Raw genomic sequence first — 25681 nt, 5'->3', positions numbered from 1 at the left:
ATGAAGAATTTATTTTTTGGACCTATTGAACCTTCTTCAAATGGAAAGTTCTATATACTTGTCTGTACGGATCATGTTACTAAGTGGTTTGAAGAAAAACCCATGAAGCATGCTAGAGATATCAATTTTTCTAAGTTTCTTTATGAAGCAATATTTACAAGGTTTGGCATACCATGAGAGTTAGTGACTGATCATGGTGCCTAGTTTATCTCAAACTTGATCATTGCATTGATAAATGAGCACACCATTCAACTTGGAAAACCCTCCCATGTAACCCTCAATAAAATGAATAGACATAAATTACTAATATGGAAATTGAGACAATATTGACAAAGATTGTGTCCATTCACAAGAAAGATTAGGCATTTAGACTTCCTAAAGCCAATTTGGCTTATTGGACAACATGTAAGAAAAAAACATGGTTTATACTATTTGATATAGTCTATGGTAAGGAAGTTGTTGTGCTAGTGAAATTTGAATACAAAACCAAAGACAAAATACTTGAGTTATATATTAATTTAACACAAGTTCAAAAAGAAAGGGTCCTACAGTTGAATTGATTGGAAAAATACAAAGAGCATTCTTTGCATAATACTAAAATAATTCAACAATAATGGAAGAAATGACATGATAGGTTCACCATAGAAATTGTTTTTTGGCATGGGTGAATGGGCACTAGTCTATGACTGACACTACTAGAACACACCAAGTAAATTCCAAATGAGGTGCTTGGGACCTTATAGAGTTGGTGTTGTTTATGATAATGGAGTTGTAAAACTCTCAACCATAGATCTAGTTCAATTCAAACTATTGGTAAATGAGCACAAACTAACTCTTTATCAAAAACCCAAAATTTTAGAGTTCTTGTACTAATTCCAACTTACTAAGCGTCACACAAATCCCATAGCCAACACTACTAGGCCACATGTTTAGATTCTCACATCTCTTTGAAATTTCTCAAAGACTCCATATAAATATTTCACATGATATAAATGAGTACTTCTCCAAATTAAGCATTCATGTCACCTTCTATATCTTACATTGTCCATCTCACTTCATTATTTCAGCATGCAACTTATACGTAGTATATTCCAACTCTGAAATGACAAGGTATGTTGTATTATCCATATTACCTCCCATTAATTCAAACTATTTCATTTCTTTATTAGCATTTATATACATAATTTATTCTTTCAATCAATAATGGGACCTATTATTCATAGTAAGTTGGGGAGGAGTTGGCGAGGGGGTGGGGGGGGGGGGGGTGGTAAAGTACATCTTGTTCATTTGTATCATAATTTAAAAATCCTAACATAAAGTTCATGTCATGTCACATTTTTTAAAAAGTGTCTTTTTAATTTGATGAAAGAATTGTTGATCTCTAAGCCTATGTTGTCGATTAGTGACCAAACACTTAGTCATTTGCAAGTCATTTACTAGGCAAGATTACAAGGTTATCATTGTGATCGAGTTATCTAGTAAAGGTAGAGCAAGTTACACTTAGACCAAGTGAAACAATGATTGTCAAGCATATTGTAGAGAAAGAGTAGATACATGAGCTAGGGAATATAGTACGAGCCAAGCAATTTAATGATGACTGAGCATATTGAAAACTTATCAAGTGTTGATAACACAAACTTATAGAAGCCGAGCAACAACATACATGACCAAGTGTTAGAAGCACTCAAGTGCCAAGCAATACAGTTTTGTTATGTGAGTCTATAATGATACAAAATCATATGTGAATCATTTTGGCAAACATTTCTATAAGATTTAATATCTCTAGAGCCATATTAGATTCTATTTATGCATCATTAGCAAAAGGTGATGATCCCTAGGAAAATAATTCAACCAATCAAAAAAGGGACATAAGCAACAAAATATGATGAAGTTTAAATTATTGATCAAGATTTGGAAGCTTAACATGAAGTCTATTTAAGGAGGATTCTAGCCCTAGAATCAAGAGAAAGAAGAGAGAGAAGAGAGGATGAAATGTGAAAGGAAACACACATGTGAAGGAGTTGAAGAGTTAGTTGCAATAGGGAAAGATAAATAAGAGTAGTGAATGACTAAAAAAATTTATTAGATTAGGAGAATTAGATCAAAGAAAAAGGAAAGAGAAGACCTGAGATTGGCTTATAGAGAATACCAAGGGTCAGGTATTGAATCAACTATTTTTAAATTGAGATAGGGATGATGAGATAGGGATGATCTCTTAATAGAGTGGTCCTAACAAGTCTATGTAAATCTCCTAATAGGATTATTACTTTATTTTAAGTTTCAAGCCCTCTAACAAGGCAAGACCTAATAGTCTTTTAGTGTTTAACATGGAAAACCTTTCACTAGGTAGATCATACCTTATGGTCAAAGTTGTAACCTTAACAGGTTAACTTTATTGTTGCAAAAATAAAAATCCATGAGTTTCATCCCCACCCTAGTTTTACCTTCATCTTGAAGTGTTTTAGGGCAACCAAATCATTGTGTTATGTGTTGAACTTTTATGGATGTGATGAAATTATTTTATGTTTTAGCATTATAGTTTTAATAATGAATTAGGTAATGATTTAATAAAATTTCTTTTATAGTCAAAAGTTTAAGCTCTTGATTCACCCCCCTCTTAGTATCTTGTTTCCCATATATATATTCCAACAAGAGCATTGTAGGTTACCTTTCTAGCCTTCTCATCTTTGTGCATTATTTTAGTTATTTCTGAGTTGTAGTTGTTGCCAAGCTCTAGTATTGGCCAAGCATAGTGATTATTGAGTGTAGTAGTGGTTGAGTTCCTATTTTATTTGAAACCTATTATTGCCAAGTTCCTTAATGTTCTGAGTGAGCTCATTGGTTTGTTGATGCTTAGTTCCTTCTTTGAAAGATTTTTTCTATGATTGGTTCATAGTATGAGATGACTTGTTTATTTAATTTGAATCATGAATTTAATGTAAGGATCGTGCATTGGGATGTATGCAAAATGTTATAAGGTCGATCTTCTCTTATATAAGATATAGAATCTTCTGTAAGCCATTTTAGCAAGTATAAGTAAAGGTGTTTAGGTATTACTTAGAGAGTTGAGGAAAAAATATGAAGCATCATAGTGGATCAAGTATAGAGTTATAATTTGTAGGAGATTGTAGATCTTGAACTTGCAATTTGTAATCATTTATTGGTTGTTATTGAAGGCCTCACAACTGAGCATGTTTGCATATAATTTGATGAATCAATAAATAAATTGTTATTTCTTGTATCCTTGGTGTTGTTCTATGTTGCTTTCTTCTATTGTATTTACTCTGCAGGGTGTTTTGACTGTTAGGTGTCCCTTTGGCCCTAATTTCCAACCATCCCTACATCAACTAGTATTAGAGCTCAAGATTCTTCCTTGAGAAGATTGAATCATGCATAAATCTATTTGATTTTGGTTGTAGGGTAGAAGACCTATAGATTTGGCCTATGATTGATAGAGGGTTATGCTCTTACAGGAATCTATTTTTCAAAATAGTTTAATGTAGAGAAAATGTTGATAATGCCATATTGTAGATGTTGAGATAAATTGCATCCATATTAAATGCTAATGAGACATCCCAGAGGAGAGGAGTGTATCTTGATGATGTGAGTGATCATGAAGCAATGACACCAAACCCTAATCCTAGGCCTAAGGAAGATCAAGATGAAGAGAGATTGTTGACAGTGTTGTCTAGGTCATAATCAAATCCTACATTTAGACACCTAAATTGTTGTCTAGTTTGGAGCCTGATTAGTCCCCAAGTGGGAGATTGTTAGTTTGTGGTGACTATTAGTTTGTGGAGCTTGATCAGTCCCCATTGGCACAAAATTTTGGGTTGCTATTTGCTAATTGGTTATTGTTTATATTCACCAATGTATGGCTAACATGTTGTAACTAATTTTAACCCTAAAGTGGGAAAAATATTGGTATAAAAGGGCTTAGGGTTGGGGATTGTTTCATTGTTGTGATGCAAAAATTGGTTCTTGTGGTAGTATTGAGCTGTAAGGGATTATAGATTGTAATCAAGTTGTAATTACTAGATCATAATAATATTAGACTTGCTATTTGGTGGATGTAGCCCAGGGATTGGGTGAACCATGTTAAATCTTGGTGTCTTGTGTTCTTTTCTATGTGATCTATTATTTTCTAATATTGGTTATATTTCCATGTAATTATTATTTCTATCCATGGTTTAATCCTAACAAGTGGTATCAGAGCCTAGTTATTTTTTTAGTTATCCTCTACAAGAAAGTCTCATGGTTGAGTGGGAGTCTCACAGTTGAGTGGGAGAAATGATAGATGAGGGTAAGATAAGGGTTGATAGGTTTAATGGGCAGAACTTTCAATTATGGAAGATGCAAATGGAAGACTATCTTTATTAGAAGGATTTATGGAAGTCATTGGAAGGAAAAACCAAGAATCAGGGATCTATGTCAAATGATGACTAAGATCTTTTGGATAGAAAGGAACTTGGAAGCATTCGATTATGCCTAGCACCATCAGTGGCATTTAATATTACAAAAGCAAAGACAACAAAAGAGTTGATGCAAACCTTAGCGAAAATATATGAAAAGCCCTTCACTTCAAACAAGGTATTTCTCATGAAGTGTTTATTTAATATGAAAATGACAGAAGGTGGATCTATTGTAAATAATTTAAATGAGTTTAATACTATTACTAGTCATTTATCTTCTATGGGTATCAATTTTGATGAAGAAATTAGGGCTCTCTTGATTTTGTGTTCTTTGCCTGAATGCTGGAATGCCTTGGTAATGGTTGTGAGTAATTTTGTTCTTGGATCTAGTACCCTAAAATATGATGATGTGATCGGTGTTATTTTGAGTGAGGAAACTCATAGGAAAACCTCAAGTGGATCTACATCAGGAAGCACTTTGAATGCACAAAGTTGAGGTAGAACAATTGAGAGAGGAAGTAATTCTAGAAATTGTGGTAAATCAAGAGGAAAGTCAAAGGGGAGGAGGTCTCAATTGAGAGGACCAAATGACTACTAGTATTTTGGGAAACCAGGGCATAAAAAGAAAGATTTTTGGACTCAAAAGAAAAATGAAGGAGATAAACCAGATGGAGACAAGGAGGCAAATGTGGTAATTAAAAAATCCAAAGACGATGCTTTGCTTATGTATTTAGAAAGTGTTGATGATTTATAGGTTTAGATTTTGGTGCTTCATTTCATGCTACACCTCATAGAGGTTATTTCATTGATTATGTCCAAGGGGATTTTGGACTTGTTTATTTGGGGGATAATGAACCCTGTCATATTTTTAGAAAGGGAAAAGTTAAGATTAAGTTGCAGAATGGGAATCATTGGCTACTACATGAGGTAAGACATGTTCCAAGGTTGAGTAGGAATTTAATTTTAGTAGGGCAACTTGGTGACGTGGGTTATATAGTTAGTTTTAATGATAAAAATTAGAAGGTTTCAAAAGGTTCCCTTGTAGTGGCAAAAGGTGTGAAAGTAGGCACTTTATATCTTTATAAATGTCATATTTTTCCTTCTACTTTAATTGTTTCAAAGAAAAAAGAATGTTTACAAACAATTGTTGCAATTGAGCAGGGAGAACAAATAGCTGTTGTAAATTCTAATACAACATTGTGGCACAATAGACTTGGGCACATGAGTGAGAAAAGTATGAAAGTACTTCATTCAAAGACAGTTTTACTAGGTTTGAAATGTGCTAATATAGATTTATGTGAAAGTTGTGTGTATGGAAAACAAAAGAGAGTGAGTTTTGTGAAGACTGGGAAGGAAAATTAAAAGGAGAAATTAGAGTTTGTGCATACTGATGTATGGGGACCAGCTCAAGTATCTTCCCTTGGTGGATCTCATTATTATGTTACCTTTATTGATGATGCAACTAGAAAAGTATGGTTTTATTTCCTTAGACAAAAATATGATGTATTTCAAGCTTTTAAGAAATGGAAATGCTTGGTTGAAAATGAGACTAGTAAGAAATTAAAATGTCTCAAATCTGATAATGGTGGTGAGTATTACAGTCATGAATTTGAAGATTATTGCTCCACTAATGGTATTTGTAGATAGAAAACTATTCCAAGGACTTCATAGGAAAATGGAGTGTTGAAATGCATGAACATGACTATAATGGAGCGTGCAAGGAGCATGAGGTTTCATGCTGGGTTGCCCTTACACATGTGGGTGGAGGCTATCAATACTATTGTATATTTGATTAATAGAGGTCCCTCTACTCCTTTGGGTTGTGGTATTCTATAGGAAGGTTGGACTAGTAAGAAGGTGAGTTATTCTTTTCTCAAAACCTTCAGTTGTGAAGCATTTGCTCATATAGATTCTAAAAATAGAACCAAGATAGAATCTAAATAAAAGAAATGTGTATTTTTTGTATATGGCATTAATGAATTTTGTTATAGGCTTTGGGATTTTGAAAATCATAAAATTGTAAGAAGCAAGGATGTCATATTTAATGAGAAAGTATTGCACAAAGATTTGTTGTAGCAGCATGAGAATAAAGAAGATCATTATGTAGTGCTAGATGATACTCCAAAAGGTGATGTTCCAACCATTCCTCATGATGTGCAACAATTGCAACAACAAATACCACACACACCAGTGAATATTACATAGTCAACAAGGAAAATGAGACCTCTAGAAAGATTTTTTTCCCTCTTTGTATTCTATTTTAATTATAGATACTGGTGAACTTGAATGTTATGATGAAGTTGTACAAGTGGATACTAAGATTCAGTGGGAGTTTTCAATGAAAGAAGAAATGGACTCTTTGCTGCCAAATAAGACTTGGGATTTATGCAATTTTTCTGTAGGTAAAAGGGCTTTATAGAATAAGTGGGTTTATAGGTTAAAAGAAGAGGATGGAGGTAAGAAACAATTTAAAACTAGGTTAGTTGTAAAAGGATTTGCACAAAAAAAGGGCATTGATTTTGATGAGATATTTTCTTCTGTTGTTAAGATGACTTCTATCTATACTATTTTAAGTATTGTGGCTATTGAAGATTTACATTCAGAGTAGCTTGATGTTAAAATAACCTTCCTTCATGGTGATTTGGATGAAGAGATATATATGGCTCAGCCACAGGGATTTGAGGTCAAAGGTAAGGAGAACTTAGTGTGCAAATTGAAGAAAAGTTTATATGGCTTGAAGCAAGCACCTCGAAAATTGTATTTAAAATTTGATAGTTTTATGCATGAGAATGGATATAGTAGGTGTCATTCAGATCATTGTGTTTACTTTAAGAGGTTGGATGATGATAGCTACATCATTTTATGTTTATATCTTGATGAAATGCTTGTAGCTATGTCTAACATGGATCAGATTAAGGGGCTGAAACACTAGTTAGCACATGCATTTGCTATGAAGGATTTGGGGGCAACAAAAAAAATCCTTGGCATGAAGATTTGTAGAGATAGGGAAAACATGAAATTGACACTATCTCAGGCTGATTATGTTGAGAAGGTCTTGCAACATTTCTCTATGGAGAATGCTAAAGCTATCACCACACCTTTACCTAGTCATTAGAAGTTGACTAAGGAGATGTCTCCCAAGACACAAGAAGAGGAGGATAAGATGTCCAAGGTACCCTATGCTTCTACTATAGGAAGCTTGATGTATGCTATGCTATGTACAAGGCTAGATATTGCACATGCAGTGAGAGTTATTAGCAGGTATATGAGTCATCTCAGACTTGAGCATTGGAATGTAGTCAAATAGATTCTCAAATATTTGAGAGGAACATCCAATAAGTGTTTACACTTTGGGGGCTCTCCTACTAATTTACAGGGCTATGTTGACTTAGATATGGCAAGGGATATTGATACCAGTCGAAATACTACAAGTTATGTCTTTACTGTTGGTGGGGCAGTAGTGAGCTATGTTTCTAAGTTACAGAAGATTAATGATTTATCCACTACAAAGGTAGAGTATGTTGCTGCTATAGAGGTAGCTAAGGAGATGATATGGCTTTAGTTCTTCTTGGAAGAATTAGGACACCCTCAGAAGGACAATTATTTGTTTACAAATACTCAGAGTGCCATTCATCTTGTAAATAATTCAGCTCTACATTCAAAGACAAAACACATACAATTGTGGTACCATTTTATTTGGTTAGTTTTGGAGGATGGATAATTAAAACTAGACAAGAGACATATAGATGACAATCTAGTAGATATGTTTACAAAGATAATAACAAGAGAGAAGAGAACTCCTCTTCAACTTTGATTGGTCTTCTAGATTGAACATGAATAACTAAACAACAATGTCTAGGGTGGTTTGATCTAATGGGAGCCCCATGTGGTAGAGCTATTGCTATAGGATCAGTCTCCAAGTGGGAGATTGTTGTCTAGTGTGGATCCTGATCAATCTCCAAGTGCAAGATTGTTAGTTTGTGGTGATTGTTAGTTTGTGAAGCCTGATCAATCCCCAGTGACACAAAATTTTGGGCTACTATTCACCAATTGGTTATTGTTTATATTCGCCAATGTATGGCTGTCATGTTGTAACTAATTTTAACCCTAAAGTGGGAAAAATACTTGTATAAAAGGGATTAGGCTTAGGGATTGTTTCTTTGTTGTGATGCAAAAATTGGTTCTTGTCGTAGTATTAAGTTGTAAGGGATTACGAATTGTAATTAGGTTGTAATTACTGGATCGTAATAATATCGAACTTCCTGTTTGGTGGATGTAGCCTAGGGATTGGGTGAACCATGTTAAATATTAGTGTTGTGTGTTCTTTTCTATGTGATCTATTATTTTCTGATATTAGTTATATTTGCATGTAATTGTTATTTCTATCTATGGTTTAATCCTAATAGAAATATGATTACATCACTAGGTAATCTAATTTAGTCATCTTCTAGGATATTATTGATTATATATTTTATAATTAATTAATTAATTATTATCCTCTAGTTAATTAATTATTTTAATTATCTATAGTCTAATTGATATAGTCAAATTATAACCCAAAATCAATTTATCAATTAAATCCCCATTCCTCTATTAAATTAAATAAATATAAAAATATATCTTATTTAATTCCACATCTCCATTTATTAAATAAAAATTTAATAAATCAATCCTAAATCCCTAATCAATCCTAAAACCCTATTATTACCTTAAGTTAACCCATTCACCCATACTAACTGTTGGTACTCAAAATTGAAGCCCTAATTTTGAGTACCATTCTATGAACCAAGTCTAATTTGAGGCCCTACAAGTGCTTTTCATACATGTGTACTTGATTCTCACTTTGAGGCCTTTGAAGTGTTCCACATTTCTAATACTTTTCATTCAGCATATGCATGCATCCCATGATGATAAATTTCCATTTCGAGTCATTCCACAAAGTTTCATTTTGAGCATTGTTTAAGTTTGCTTTTTTGCCCAAGTGTCAAACAATGATAGGAAGCTTAGCTTGTAATTGAATATCTTGCACCTAGTTAAGTTTCATGATTCTCCACTATCGGAGTGTTTAGTATGCATATTTGAGAACTTATGTTTCATTTTTCAAGTAGTTTCAATAAGTTTTGACTAGGTTTTGAATCCCTCAAAGTTGGTTGTTTACTATTGTCATGCTGATGCATAATTGTTTAGAATTCTAAGAAGCCCTATTTGACCAATTATAACTTTGACTTAGTTGACAAAAATGAGAAAATTCCTTTTACATTGTATTTTAAGGGTCAAACACTTGCTATGTTCTAGATTTGAGCCTATTATGAATCTATTTGACTAGTTTTCAAACACGATTCCAAATGCAATTTATGAAGTTCTACTGGTGTCAAAAGGTGCAAATTGATCGGTAGCCTTATTTAGGATGTCATAACTTTGAACCCATGATAGGTGAGACCCAATGGATTGTATTACTCTTTTCTTCTCCAAAAATACTTTAAGTGTGCGAGTTTTCAAGTCTTGAGAAATCTGTTTACACACTTTCCCATGTCCATTCCGTTTATGAAAGTTACTATTCTGCCAATGTTCCCAATTTTGTAACTTTGAGTACCCCGCTTTGGACACTTTCCAAAATTTCCCAATTATTCCTTATGATCCCAAATGACAGATTTGTACTCTCCTTGTGATGGTAAACTAATGCCCTAGTTCTCGTATCCCCAAGTGTTTATTTGACTTGTTTCCAAAGCCAAAACCAATGACACTTTATTATTTTTTGACATGTTTATTTGTAGGCAATTTCAACTAAGCAACTTTGATGGTCAATATCTTTTGACTTGGATGTCATCATAAGGTAAACTATGACAGGGTACAAGAATGTAGAACAAAGAATCAAGATGTCAGATCTTAAGGCCCAGTTGTTGGTTTTGGTTAGTTTTTAAAGCCAGTTTTAGAGCATTCCTGTCAAAAAATTATAGTTTGCAAAAGGGTGAAAAAAGAGTTTTAAAATCACAAAGAAATGATTATTTTGGAATCTAATTGGTACAATTCTCTCATTGGATCAATATGATAGTTCAGTCAATTGAAAATGATTTTTTTTTGCCACACCCATGTTGGGACCTAACTAACTTCACCAGACTGATAGAATTTGAGGGCATATCAAGTGTAAAAAAAGGGAAAGAGGTAATGTTTTAAATCATTGTAAGTTTTTAAATATATACATAACATCAAAAATTCATTGGATACATGGTTGTATAGAAGTGTGAAGACATACATACCAACATTTGGAAGGGAGACATTTCTTTTAATGTTGCAAAGGTCAATTTCAATTCATATGTAAGAGAAAATCAAAGTCAGAAGAGGATTACTGAAATAGGTCATCCTTCTCTTAGACCACTAGATGCCTACTTAGCCATAATCGATGAGTTTTCTATATGAAGATGTTGTATGGCTTTAGGTAGATGCTTGGAAATGTTCAATGTCAATGGTACACATGGAAAATCTCCTTGTCAGTATGCCCATTGCAAGGAAAAATAAATGACCCATTGAAACATGGAAATATTTCTACACACTCCTTTAAAGCTTCTTGTAAAACATTGATGGAGAAGTAAGATGTAAAATGAATTGATAGAAGGCATTTTGTTGAAGATAGCTATACAACTTTCCTTATTGCCATCCAAAGCAACAAGCTCAAGTTTTTCGGGCATTAAAATGTTGGAACTGTCAGAAAAGGGTGTGAAGAAATACCAAGAAATCAAGATAACAGTTAACTTACTCCAAGAGGACAAAAAATTAAAAGTAGGAATATTCTTTAGTCTCAAGATAAAGGTCGATAAATGGTGGATGAATGTAACAAATATAACTAAGACCACTGAAAGAAAGAAAGGAGACTCACTTCATTTTTTTTAAAACCAGTACCTACCAGATTATAATCATACACTTCAATCACTAGCTTCTATGGATAGAAGTTATATGTTAATACCAAAGGTCAACAATCACAGTCAGAAACCACTTCTCCAACAGAGGAAATTGTGCCTGCTATTTTAACTGTTCAATACAATGCATCTAGATACAATGATGAATTAGAAGCAATGAAGAAAATGGTAGTGGAAATCACAAAAGGAATGGAAGGAATAATGATAAATACTCAATAGATGAGCACATTCTTGAGAAAGATTTGGAGAAAGCAGAAACAAGCTATCTGGGTTGAAATTATCTTTCCATGCCTCCTTGCGATTCTATTAGCCTTTTCATTCACCTATATTGTATGGCTTTTGTTGGATAGATACATAATCATGAAACTATAAACTAATAATTTTCTCTACTCCTAGCAGTACTAATGCACCTTACAACTCCATTTCCAATAGCCACCAAATATAACCCCCAAAATTGGCTTGTCTTTGCAACAAAAATTGACCTGATTTTGCTTCACTATTTTTAAGGGATTGAAAATATTAGACCTCCCCAATCACCATAGTTGAAGGCCCTCGACAGGAATGTTTCTTTTTCTTTTCATCATAGAGGTGAAATGATTTGGCCAAATCTACCTAACACAAGGAAGCTTGAATTAGTTAGATGCACTGTGTTTGAATCTTGATCCCAACCTTCAATATATATTGATTACAAAAGTGTACGTGGCAAAGGAATGAAGTCCACTTGTGATACAACAAGGAATGGCCTCTACAAATTTAAGGAAATATTGAACCACCTTGTAGATTTGAAGATGAAGTAACAAGAATAAAGGTAAGGAATGAGTGTGGATGGTAGTAGTATGATCTATTTGGCATGCTTTGAGATTTTTTCAATTGGTGTTAAGGAAGTGAAGTATCAGGCTCAAGCTATATTTTTGCATTTTTTGGTAACTTTGGCCTATGTTTGTATTCTCAGTCCCTTAGACCCGCTTCTACTATCTTGTTGGACATTAATAAATTATCTTATCTTATCATATCTTATCTTGTCTTATCTTATCTTATCTTATCTTATGCATTTGTCCCACATTTCTTATGCAATGGGAATTTGGGTGTTTTAAAAACCAAAGCACACTCATTATAAGTGTTTAAAGCTTTATGCTCTATAAAAAAGAAGGCATGCTCACATGGGGCTGGGGTTGTTGGAAAGATAATTTTTTTTTGGATTGAACATGTAGACCAAGATGATGACATGACATACAAGTGACATTTAGCTAGACAAATCAGAAATAGACACATGGTACCTAGGTGGACAAGTAGTAGAATGACACATGACACAAAAATTGAGGAGCTAATGACATGGCAGGTTCCAAGATCGACTCACTAGATTATGACACATGGCAAGATTGACGCATGTCACTTTCCTACAAAATAAAGATCCATGATCATTAACCAAAGTGGGAAAGTGATGAGATGACACATGTCATGGGAGGTGATGTGGCGATGTGCACGATCAATGCATAGGACCGCAACACGTGGCATGATTGATGGATGTCGCTTTTCCACAAAATAAAGATGCAGGGAAGATAACCAATGTGAGAAAGTGATATGTTGACACCTAGCAGCGGGCTTGGGTGGTGGTGTGATAGTTATGACCAATCAGGTGATGCCACATGGCAATGACATGGCAAGGCACCCAGTAAGGATATGATGTGGCAATGACCATGCATAAGGAGATCCAATCTAAGGTTTCCATGTGGTGATGTATCAAGTGATAGGTGAAAATCAAAAGGTGCCACATGGCACCTAGGTGGTGATGATAGTGTAGAGATAGACCAATCCCATGGTGACATGTCAAATCTTGGTCAAACAAGTTTGACCCAAATGTAAGATGAGGGAAATTTCAAAGTGCATAAAACTTCATTTTTTTTATTGTTTTTCCTTCGAAATTATGTGCAAGTATTTTTAAATCAAAGAAGATTATATTGTAAAGTTTTGACTATAGGGAAAGGTTAAATTTTTGCAAACATGCAGACCTAAGAGTCAATTCAAGAACCTAGTTTTCAAATGGATCTCTTGGGAATTTTTGTTAAGTTAGTATATGACTATCATATACCGACAGAAAGGTCTCCGAACGAGCTTTCCAAATTTTCATTCATTTTTGCATAGGAATCCATATATGTGAGATATATAGGGTTTTGTCTGAGGTACTTTTTTTTCAACTAAATTCTAGTATGGCGATTTAAACTTGTTTTCTAATGAAATGATGAAGTGGATAGTTACTAGATTTGAAGAGGACCTTAATATTAGATATTCTTTATCTCCAAATCAGTTGGTTAAGGATTTATCAACATTGTAGATGCATATATGATGTTTTATTAGAATGAGGGTTTTTCATCATTTGGAAGAGATATTTTGAGTTTATTGAAGATCAATGATGAGATTCCTTTTAGATTTTACTTGTAGAGAGAGGAGAGAGGATTTTAAGTAGTAAGGGATGGAGATTCAAGTGGACATGTGTCACTTCTAGATCAGATCCAAAATTTCTTTCCTCTCCTATATCTTTCTTCTTTCTTTCTTTCTCAAGGTTGGTTCTAGTTTATTAGAAAGTTTTCCACTGCTATGATACCACCTAGGGTTGGTTCCCAAGTTTTGAGTATGTTCTGAGTTGGGTTTCCACCATTCTTCAACATTTTATCTTGTATGAACAATATTTAATGGAGTTCTATGTATAGTTCTACTCTATTTAGTAGTTTTATGAGTTATCTACATGCATCTTGAATGTATTGTTTCAAAGAAATGAATAGAAGGAACAAAAATCTTCTTAGTTTCATTCTGATTCTTGTCTCCTATCTCAATTGTTTGCAATGTTTTGTGGTTTAGGAACAAAGAGCTTAAACCCATTTGCAACTCCTTAGAGTTGTATATCTCAATATACTTTGTTGTTAGAACAAAGAACCAAGTAAATTCTTGATATATTTGATAGGGTTGCAAGTTTCATGAGAAGGATACTTCAAAAGTATAAGGGTTTTTATGAACACTGATGTATGATTCATAAATTGATAGGATAGATATGATATCTTGATGTATGGGATATGTCACTAATATTATGAATGTATATTTATGATTTGTGGAATTGCTCAATAGATAAGGCACTGATCAACTATAGGATCAACATGTTCTTCTTATTGCATATTTGGATTTTATTGATTTCAAACTTTAATTAATTATCTATTTCCCTTTCCATTTAAGAGTTGAAAGGATGTCCTCACTCAGCTTGTGGATTTCATAGGTTTTTGCAACTTGCCACTACATACCTTTGTCATTGCATAAGTATAGGAGAGATAAGGGTTCTATCTACTAATTATAGATTCAAATTGTATGCTTTTGGAACTAGTATCATATGAATGAATTTGAGGTTCACCTACCTAGGTCTTGTAGAGCCTAAAGAAGAAGGAGTATAGCCTTATAATTGGCCCCAATGTCTAAATTGTTATGTTGAACATGGGAATTAGATGCCCCTAGATTTATTTGTTCCTATCATTGGGTTATTTAAAAGTTGTTAATTTAGAAGCCAACACTAACCTCACTTAGCCAACTAACTAACCCATCCCATCAATGCTAAGCCACTTACCTCCTAACCCCCCTCCTAAGCTAAGCCTAATCCTCCTAAACATGTGAATGACTTTAAGAAAGGGTTAAGACTTTCTAACCCAAGCCAAAGTCAAAAGTCTCCCCTATCCTCTTACATTTCTATCTAAGAGCATTAATGGCTCTTACATGCCATAAATGCCCTTAAATTCCTCTTACATCCTTCTTCCATACTCCTCCTCCCTCATAATTCCCTTTGACCCTCCATTTTGACCACTAAACCCTCTTGTGACACTTGTTACAAGGCTAGAGCTTTGAAGAAGCATAATCCATGTGCTATCCCTTCCTTGCATTTGAGCCCGTCCTCACATTTTCTTGATCCTCACATCCTTACCCTCTGTCTCACCACCCCTTAGCCTATAAATTGAGCCCCTCCCCTCTCACAATTCATTCAACTTTCATGCAAACTTATGATGCCCTATTAACCACTACAACACAACCATTTTACATCCTCGCCATGTCAAAATCCATACACACTTGCATTGTTGAATCCTTCATCCACCTCCATGCTTGATCACAAACTCACCACTTGAAGCTTGAGCACACATAAGCATACATCCTCCATTGTTGGATATATCAATAAAATCAAGGCCACACTTGGGGAGATTACGATTCTTGGTTTGCTTGCCTCAATGTATTTTCTTTGTCTTATCATAAGTGTAGATAATGTAATTATTTTATGAATGTGAGTCTAATTAGTAATGTTCTTTTCACACTAGTTTAATAAATCTCTACATTTTGGCATGCCTAGTAGGACCCCACATTTAGATCATTTTGATCATATTTTCACCTATTTTATTAATTAACCAAATTGGCATGGTCTAGTTTCTCTTGTATGTGTTAGGTTTTTAATAATTTTTTTAGGTGCATAAGTCTCAATCTAGGAAACATGCTCCCAACCATATAACCAAATTTCCACCAACTTATTTTAAAAACATTAAATTTTTGCAAACTCACAGCTACGAGTTTGAAGGAAACAAACCTATGGGATCATGAACCTGCAAATGTAAGAATGTATTCATCATGAAACCTAACTACTACATGGTAGTTAAAACCTCCCCCATCATTCCCATTTTTCCATCTTCTTGTGTTTACACAATTTTTTGTTAGCAGGTTCATTGGAAAAACCTGTGAAAATGCTTAACCAAAATAACCAACCCTAGATTTCTAGTTTTTAAATTTCACCCTCAAATCTACATATACACTTATTAGTGGGAATACCTTCTAAAAGCTATGGGATCACCCTATCATGAGTACACTCTGTGCGTATTTTTCCCATAGCTCACTTTTCTTTTGTTTTCATGAGTTTCTGCACCACAATCCCATGATTTTTGATTGGATTCCCATGTTGTGAGATTGCAAGTTGACTCGCATGGGTTTTCTAGTTTAATTAACTAGTTTAGTTTTCTAATCCATTTTATAGGGGGTAGCTTGTAGGTACCTTGCTAGATTCTAACCATTTAGTTTTTTAGGTTTATTTAGTTTTGTTTCCAAAAACTCAATCTTGAATGCTTAAGGATAAACAATTTATGTGTTTAATGGAATGAATGGTTGAAAAATTTAATATGCTTTTCACTGGAGTGAATGATTAGCTAATTAGAAAACCAAATCTTGAATTCCAAATATTAAAAAAAATGAATGTGATCAACTTATGTTTTAAGTGTTAATGAATATTGTAGGAAAACACTTCGAATTTTGCGCTTAAAATGAACATCACATAGTCTTGAATGCTTTAAAGAAAACTTCTCCTTATTCTCATCCATTTCAAAGTTTTCCCTCACTCAAATTTTTTTGTTGCTATGATTTATTATGTTGACCATCACTATAAATTGGAAATGAACCTTGTATGATAAAATCATGAGTGTTATCAAAGTAGTCACTAGGATACACTGGGTGAATACACCAAGTTGTGGTTCCAAAAAGATGACACACAACTCAAACTTTTAAAATGAAAACCTTCCACAAGATCAAAATCAAAACCCTCCACAAGATCAAAATGAAAACCCTCCACAAGGTCAAAATTAACTTTCTCAACCTCCATGGATTGAAAGACCTCTTCTTGGCACCCAAGACAATATAATGAATGAAATAGAAAGAGAGAAGAATAAATTAGAAGCAATCATTTGTAGGTTGAAAGCTTGCAGGAATACTAATCCTATGAGAGAACAATTGACATCCTCTCTTGAGTCCATTATGAGCCATGTAGCTTCTGTTAATGGTCAATTGGATATTTGGCATGTTAAGAGAGAAGAAAAAAGTAGATATTATGCAAACAAATTATCCTGTAAAGATGTAAGAAAAAAGGAAATAACAAAAGGTAACATATATGCATTGTTTAAAAAACCTAGAGACACTGTTAAACATACAACTAAAAGGTTCCCCATCCATTGGTTCATATATGATGATATTAGAAATAAATTTTGGGATAGATGGTGGATGGTATTTGATGTCCCTCCTTGCAATAATCAAAAGGTTCCAATGTATTTATTAGAAAAATTGTATTGTGAATTTGTCCTTTGGGAGATCACCAATTATTTTGATATGCTAGATTCTCAAGGTAGAGGTTGGGGGTCATCATTTGAGAGGTTTGGGGGCATGTCATGACCCTAATATAAATAGGGCACCTTTTGTCAAGCCACAGGGTGAGCATGTGATTATTCCTTTAGTTGTGAAGGAACATGTAGAGACCAATACTCTAGGAACTATCAATGCTTTGACATAGACCATTATTCATTGTACTAGTCCATTAGTTGAGGAGGAGCCTTTTTTATGTCATGGTCACATGTACACATCAAGTGGTTCCTTATGCACATTTGGCAGTCATGTTGGAGGAACTATGGATGATGGGCTAGTCACTAATGAGTTCTTGAGTGACACATTTGGCATTGACACACATGTAAATTAAAATTATAATATACTAATTTGATCATATTTCATATGTACAATGAATGGCTAATTAATTATCATGTCTTGACATTGTCTAAAATTTAGGGTAAGAGTGTTAATGACCCTAGTTTAGATTCCTTGACCCTAGTTTAGATTCCTTGACCCCATTTTAGGTCCCATCGATGAGTTGAGAGGTATATATCAATTTAATAATTTAAATTAATACATATATTTATTATGTAATCATATGAAGGATTGACAATTTTTTTTAATCTAGGTGCATTAGTTCTCTATTGTACCATCGACATTCACAAGGGACTTTGAGCCAAGGCATGATATGAGCTTTCTAGAGGTATATTTGTTTCATGTTAATTTAATTCATTTGATTATATTTTTTTCATGTTTCATGTTACATATAAATTAAATTATATGATTTACATTTTTTGGCATTCGAGACTCCTCCTCATCTTCGCCAGTCCATTGATTGTCGAGTTGCTACTATGCTAGCTAGTGTAGAGCCATTGATCGAGGTATGAAAGAGTTTTCATAGTTTTAGTTGTTATTTATAATGGTTAGTATTGATATTTCAAATAATATTTATAAGTACGATCGAGTGATTATTTGATTGAATTATTGTAGGGCCTTGTTACTCCCGATCATCCATGAGCCTTTGAGGTGGATGTACAGAGTGACTATTTGATAATGGTAAGAAAATAATTAATTTTGTGTGTACATATATTTTATTTTAATTTATAATAATTATTGATTCATATCTACTTTATTTGTATCAGCTCCAGTTAGAGAGGAGCCTAAACAAGATGATGAGTGAGCATGTGAGGAAGACCCCATCATCCCCATCATCTCCTTCCATGCAACAACCAAAGACCTCTAGGGATTTTTTTCGTTCCCCTCATGGGAAGGAGAAGATATAGGGATAGACACACATGTATAGGCATTAGTGGACATATATCTTGGATTTTATGTTAGTTGACATATTCGACATACATTTTATATATCTATGACATTTTATATTTGATGTATGACATATATTTGATGCATGACATTATTGGCTATCATAATATATGATATGTTTGTTTATGTATGAAATTATTGGTTATCATAATATATTATATGTTTGTTCATGTATGATATTATTAGTTATCATAATCTATATTTTGTTTTTCTTGTTTACATTTTAAGTACATTTCATGTATTTCATTTTAATATAATTTGCATCCAAAATGATGTAGAGTGACCACACTAAAAACTAGTGGGCTCCCAACAAGAACACTTTTAAAGAAAAATACTTTTCCCACCTTCCTAAGTTTCTTCAAAGACTCTTTCTAACTTAGTTACAACATTGAACAAACTTCTACCGAACTTCACAAAACTACTTGATCACTTCCTCTATTCAAGACTTGGGAAGCAATAAGAGAAAAATGAGAAAATTTGAGAAATGGATCCTAATCAACTTCTTGCTTCAAACTAAAACCTTAGACACTTCAAGAAACACCTAATGATGAGGTTTCCACAACTGCTTTACTCTTTTAAAATGTACTTTGCAAAATTCCTCTCAATAGGCCTAATTTCCCTTGTAGCCCTTTTTGTGGTTTTTGGTCAACTTTATTTTTCTCCATTGAACCTGGAAAACAAAATAGGTATTTGGATATTGGTGCAAGAAGGATGTGGTGATACTATATTCTTATTACTAAATTCTCATCACTAGGCTTCTTTCAAGCCTACCAAACATATTACCATCAGTCCCTTAGGACTCTTCCAAGGCTAGAGACTAGGTGGTTGGCCTATTCCTTATGCCACCCTCATCTATTCCAAATATCTCTACCTAACCCTTCACAAACTCAGCCAACTACCTCTCACAATACCCAACACCACTACTACCTCACACCCCCTAGGATCTTTCACAATACCATACCCCAATAAGCTTTCAAAAGTATTAACTCATTGCCATACCAAGAACATCCTTAGCATCTTCCACTATCTCCAATCAATGATAACATGTAGCTAAAGTAGTGTTTCATTTTGAAAAAGTATGGATTTTCTATTCTAAAATAGGGAGTAATGACATTTGACAATAACTCAATGATCCTATATACAAGTTTAACATCAACAGTGATTCCTTGCCATATAAAAAGAACTTAATAATCACCAACACCTTGAGACAAAGGAGAAGATACTAAGGCTATAACTCAAATACCAGTATATGCTGATTTTCATAAAAACAAAATAGACTTGTATTATACAAAGTTGTACATCATAATCTGCACTTTTCTACTCCACCTCTCTTCTTCTTTGTCTTGTACATGACAATCTATTGTTCTTATAAAAACAAATGACCTTTCACCTCTTCTAAGAATTCAACCAAGATGGATGACTGTTCACCTTCCAAAACTTGTCATTTTTTTGCAAAAAATTGTTGACCATAACTTTTTGACAATTTTACATTTTATTACACATATTTTCATTTTATCATTTCTCATGCTTTCTAGGCACCCTAATTAGGCCCAACATCTCAACATGACATTTTAACACTTCATAACATTTCATTAAAAATTTGTTGAATGTACACCTTATGCCTCCTATAACTTAATAGAGGGTATTTTCATCATTTGAAATCCATTACAACTAATTACTAGTTGGTTTGATTGGTTATAGGGTTAATTTCAACATTTTCCAAAAAAATGCTAAAATTGCCAAAAAGTTAGCAACTTTTATTGCAAAATGCAATTTTTTCACAAACTCTTCATAGAACTTAACCAAGTGATTTTTGGTAACACATAGGACCTATATAAGGTGTAATGAATCCCAAGACACTTTTTGAGTCAACTTATTAACAAAAAAAAATAAAAAAGAAAAAAACCTTAGGACTAAGGCAACCTGGGATTATAGGTGACCTCAATTTCCTTGACCTTAAAAATAAGGATTGCTTTATTACCATAAAAAAATAACATATTCAAAATGAGGAGTATGATCACCCCTTTAACTTCTATCATGAGTCTCCATCATTGGATGAGATGACATATCCAATTGCCACCTAGGTGCCCTGCACCACAAGTTTCAGCATCACCTGAGATGGGGTAGCAAAAAAAAAAAAAAATCCAATCTCTAAAAAGAGAGAGATATTAATATAGGTGTTAAAAACACAATCTTGTAACACCTAGAATTGCATTTATACCTTGCACGAGCTTTGAGATATGTCTCATCAAAGATCGATGCCCTATGGCATATAATGATTCTTAGGGTCAATTTAGTTTGGCATGCTCTAGAATGTTTGAGTAGTTAATAGGATGAGATGATCTTGGAATTACTGTTTACCCTACCACCTAGAGCTAATGGAATAGACAATTCGATCCCATGACAAATGGTTAGAGAGATTCGCCAGTTAGTGACTTTGTATTGGCCAACACTATAAGTTTTAACATCACCCAAAATGGGGCCACAAAATCAAAATGGAATCCAATCTCTAAAAAGAGAGAGAGGTTATTGTAGGTGTCAAAAACATGATCCTGTAGGACCTAGAATTGCATCCATACCTTGTACAATCTTTGAGATATGCCCCATTAAATATTTCTGTCCTATGACATTTAATGAATTGTAGGGTCAATTTGGTTTGGCATGCACAAGAATGTTTGAGTGTTCAATGGGATATGATAAGCTTGGAACTAGGGTTTACTAAACAACCTAGAGCTAACAAAATAGACAGTTTGATCCCACGATGAACAGTTAGAGAGACTCACGAGTTGGCAACTTTGTACTAGCCAACACTACAAGTTTTAACATCACCTGAGATGGGGCCACAAAATCAAAGTTGAACCAAATTTCTAAAAAGAGAGAGAGGTTATTGTAGGGGTTAGCATCATGATCCTATAGGACCCATAATTACATCCATACATTACACAAGCACTGAGATATGCCCTATCAAAGATCACTTCCCTATGGTTTTTAATGACTCTTAGGGTCAATTTGGTTTGGCATGCCTAAGAATGTTTGAGCAATCAATTAGACATTATGAGCTTGGAACTAGGGTTACCTAACCACTTCAAGCTAGTGAAATATACAATTTAATCCCACAAAAAATGTTTAGAGAGATTCACTAGTTGGTAACTTTGTAGTGGCCAACACTATAAGTTTCAACATCACTTGAGATGGGGCCACAAAATCAAAATGGAATCCAATATTCAAAATGAGAGAGAGGTTATTGTAGGCCTCAATAACACAATCCTATAGGACCTAGAATTGTATCCATACCTTGCATGAGTTCTAAGATATGCCCTATCAAAGATCACTACCCTATGGCATTTATTGACTCTTAGGGTCAATATGTTATGGCATGCCCGAGAATGTTTGAGCCATCAATGGGATGAGATGATATTGGAACTAGTGTCTACCTAGCCACTGAGAGCTACCAAAATAGATAGTTTGATCCCACGATGAATGGTTAGAGAGATTCATGAGTTTGTGACTTTGTATTTGCCAACACTACAAGTTTCAACATCACTCAAGATGGGGCCACAAAATCAAAATGGAATCCAATCTCCAAAAAGAGAGAGAGGTTATTGTAGGTGTTGACAATACAATCTTGTAGGACTCAGAATTGCATCCATACCTTGCATGAGCTCTGAGATATGCCTCGTCAAAGATCATTGCCCCATGAAATTTAATTACTCTTTGGGTCAATTTGGTTTAGCATGCTTGATAATGTTCAAGTGGTCAATGGAATGGGACAAGCTTGGAAATAGGGTTTACCCAACCACCTAGAGCTAATAAAATAGATAGTTTGATTCCATGATAAATGATTAGAGAGATTCACCAGTTGACCACTTTATACCAATCAACACTACAAGTTTTAGCATCACCTGAGATGGGGCCACAAAATAAAAATGAAATCCAATCTCCAGAAAGAGAGAAGTTATTGTAGGTTTTGGAAACACAATCCTATAGCACCTAGAATTTCATCCATACCTCACACAAGCTCTAAGATATGCCCCATCAAAGATCATTGACCTATGGAATTTAATGACTCTTAGGGCCAATTTAGTTTGGCATGCCCAAGAATGTTTGAGAAATCAACAAGATAGGAAAAGCTTGGAACTAGGGTTTTCCCATCCACCTAGAGCTAGTAGAATAGATAGTTTGATCCTATGATGAATGATGAGAGAGGTATGAGCAAGATATATATGCCTTGGCCTTTTTGTACAAGATATGAGCAAAAGTTGCTAATTAGGAAAAATTGGATCCTTTAGAGTTTTTTGTCAAGATAGCCTAGGATTAAGTGTTTTTATTTGTTTTTTAATAATTTGGAACCTTTTCCAAGTCCTAGAAGTGAAATTTAGTGAACTTTGAAAAAGCTGCTCAAAAATGCAACTTGGTTGGTAAGAAGTGTGAAATATGAATAGAAACCTTATAACCTTCCAATATGTTTCCCATGCTCATATACCCAAGCATGGGTAGTTATAACTTCCCAAACTTTTATTTGCAACATTTTACAAAAATTGCAAAAGTTGCTCAAGTAACTTTGCAACTTTTGAGAAATTTTTGCTCTTTACATCTTTTGTTCAAATAGGTCCATCTAGGACCCTAGTTAAAATTACTAGGACCTATAAGGTAACCAAATACCTTAGTTTCCCCTCCCTAACAACTTTTAACCTATTGATCACAACTTTTGGCTCATTGAGCAACTTTTGACCAATAGGAATTTGAGTGCTTCCCCACACTGAAAAACCTTCTAACCTTCCAAAATATGCTTCCCCATGCTCAAATGCCTAACCATGGGTGGTTAAAACTTCCCAAGCTATAATTTGAAAACTTTTTGTGAAAATTGCAAAAGTTGCTTGAGCAACTTTGTAACTTCTAAACATTTTTTGCTTTTTACATCTTTGACCAAATGGGTCCATCTAGGACCATTCTAGGGCCCTAGTTAGGATTCCTAGGACCTATTATGTAACAAAATACATTAGTTTCCCATAACTAACAAAATTTTACCTTAGGATTCCATGTTTTTGTAATTATATTCAATCTAATGAACCAACTGGATCTGCTCTACATTCTATTATCTCAAGTATTGCCTTGTGATTTGACTTGAAAACCTTCCAAAGAGTCTTATTATGTGGGTTTCCACCATATTTTATCAAGTGGACATTTGATGCAACATCAAGGTTTAAATAATGAAGAATCTTTCTCCTTGTTTCCAATCCTCAAATAACCACAAGTTAGTGTTCTTCATAGAATATCGTCTAAGCCACCACACGTATATGGTACTCTAAACCTTCACCATGTATAACCAAGTAATCCACTTTTTTTGGCCTGAACAAAATGATAAAAATAATAATCAGTTCCTTCTTCACTATCTTCAAGTGCAATAAGATAAAAAATATGGCCTACAATGATAAATGTAGAAAATGCAGTGATTAATTCAGCAAATACTTAGGTAAAAGTTATAAAGTTACATATTGAATATATATATATATATATATATATATATATATATATATATATATATATATATATATATATATATATATATATATATATATATATATATATATATATATATATATATATATATATATATATATATATATATATATATATATATATATATATATATATATATATATATATATATATATATATATATATATATATATATATATATATATATATATATATATATATATATTACTAGGTTGCACTAGATCAGACAAGCACTCAAAGTCAATTGGTGAATCCATCTCTACCATTTCTAATGCTTGTGGGGGATGATAGGCGTCAATTGAGTCCAAAACCCATATATTACATTTGTCCACCCATTCATTCAACTCACACTCATCCCAATTTTTCTCTACACATGATGGACAATAGCATGCCATTTTTCATGTGTGGATACTCTATGAACCTGCATCAAAGATTCTAAAAGAGTGCAACTCATTTGATCCTGTTAGTGTGTAACAATCCTCATATTGTACAATGTTAATATTATCTATCAACCAAAAGAAATTATGAACCATAGGCTCACCTTCTTTACTTGGACCCATTATAGCATTACACCACTAGATGATGGATTTTGCATTTGTTAATATTGCTCCATCTTTGTACTTTAGTTCTTCACAAGCTAAGGCTCTTTTGATGCATGTTCCTGCACTATCACACTCTCCCTTTCCATGACCAACCTCTATGAAATTCCACACATATTGAATTTTAGACAACCTGTGCATGCTACTCAACCAATACAACATCTGTGTATTCTTGAATTGAGTTGCGCAATTGTCTAACAATATAATGTGCTGGCTATATGGTATCCCCCTGTTAGCCAAATCTCCATAAAATAGTTGAAAACAACCATGTACAAACTCCATAGAATGTGATTGATCATAGATGGTGTAAAAATGGTACTCACTCAATACCTTTCATGCTAGATAAAATTGTTCAATTCTATGTTGTCTTTGATGTTACACAAATGTCATATCAGTTATTAGATAGAGTCTATCAAGCTTAGTTGGTCAACAAAGTAAATTATAGAGTCTACCGAGCATTTCTAGAAGTTACACTATGAAGACAATTTTTACTGAGCTCACTTGGGCGTCAAAGGGTTTTGTGGCAAAAGTCAATTTCTACTAAGCTCACAAGGTCAGTGAAGGAAAGTTAGTGTTTACTGAGTTCACTTGGTCTCTAAAGGATTTTGTAGAGTTCGTAGTGTTTACCAAACTTCACTTGGTTAACACTTGAAATCATTTTTGGAGTAGTGTTTACCGAGCAAGCTTGGCCAATGAAGGATTTCATTATTTTGGGAAATAAAGTTTAATTGTTTCATGTAATGTTTGTAGCTGA

This window comes from Cupressus sempervirens, chromosome 6 (assembly GCF_028749045.1).
Source record: "Cupressus sempervirens isolate cs-2001-9-10 chromosome 6, ASM2874904v1, whole genome shotgun sequence".
NCBI lineage: Eukaryota > Viridiplantae > Streptophyta > Pinopsida > Cupressales > Cupressaceae > Cupressus > Cupressus sempervirens.
This window is presented reverse-complemented; position numbering follows the sequence as displayed.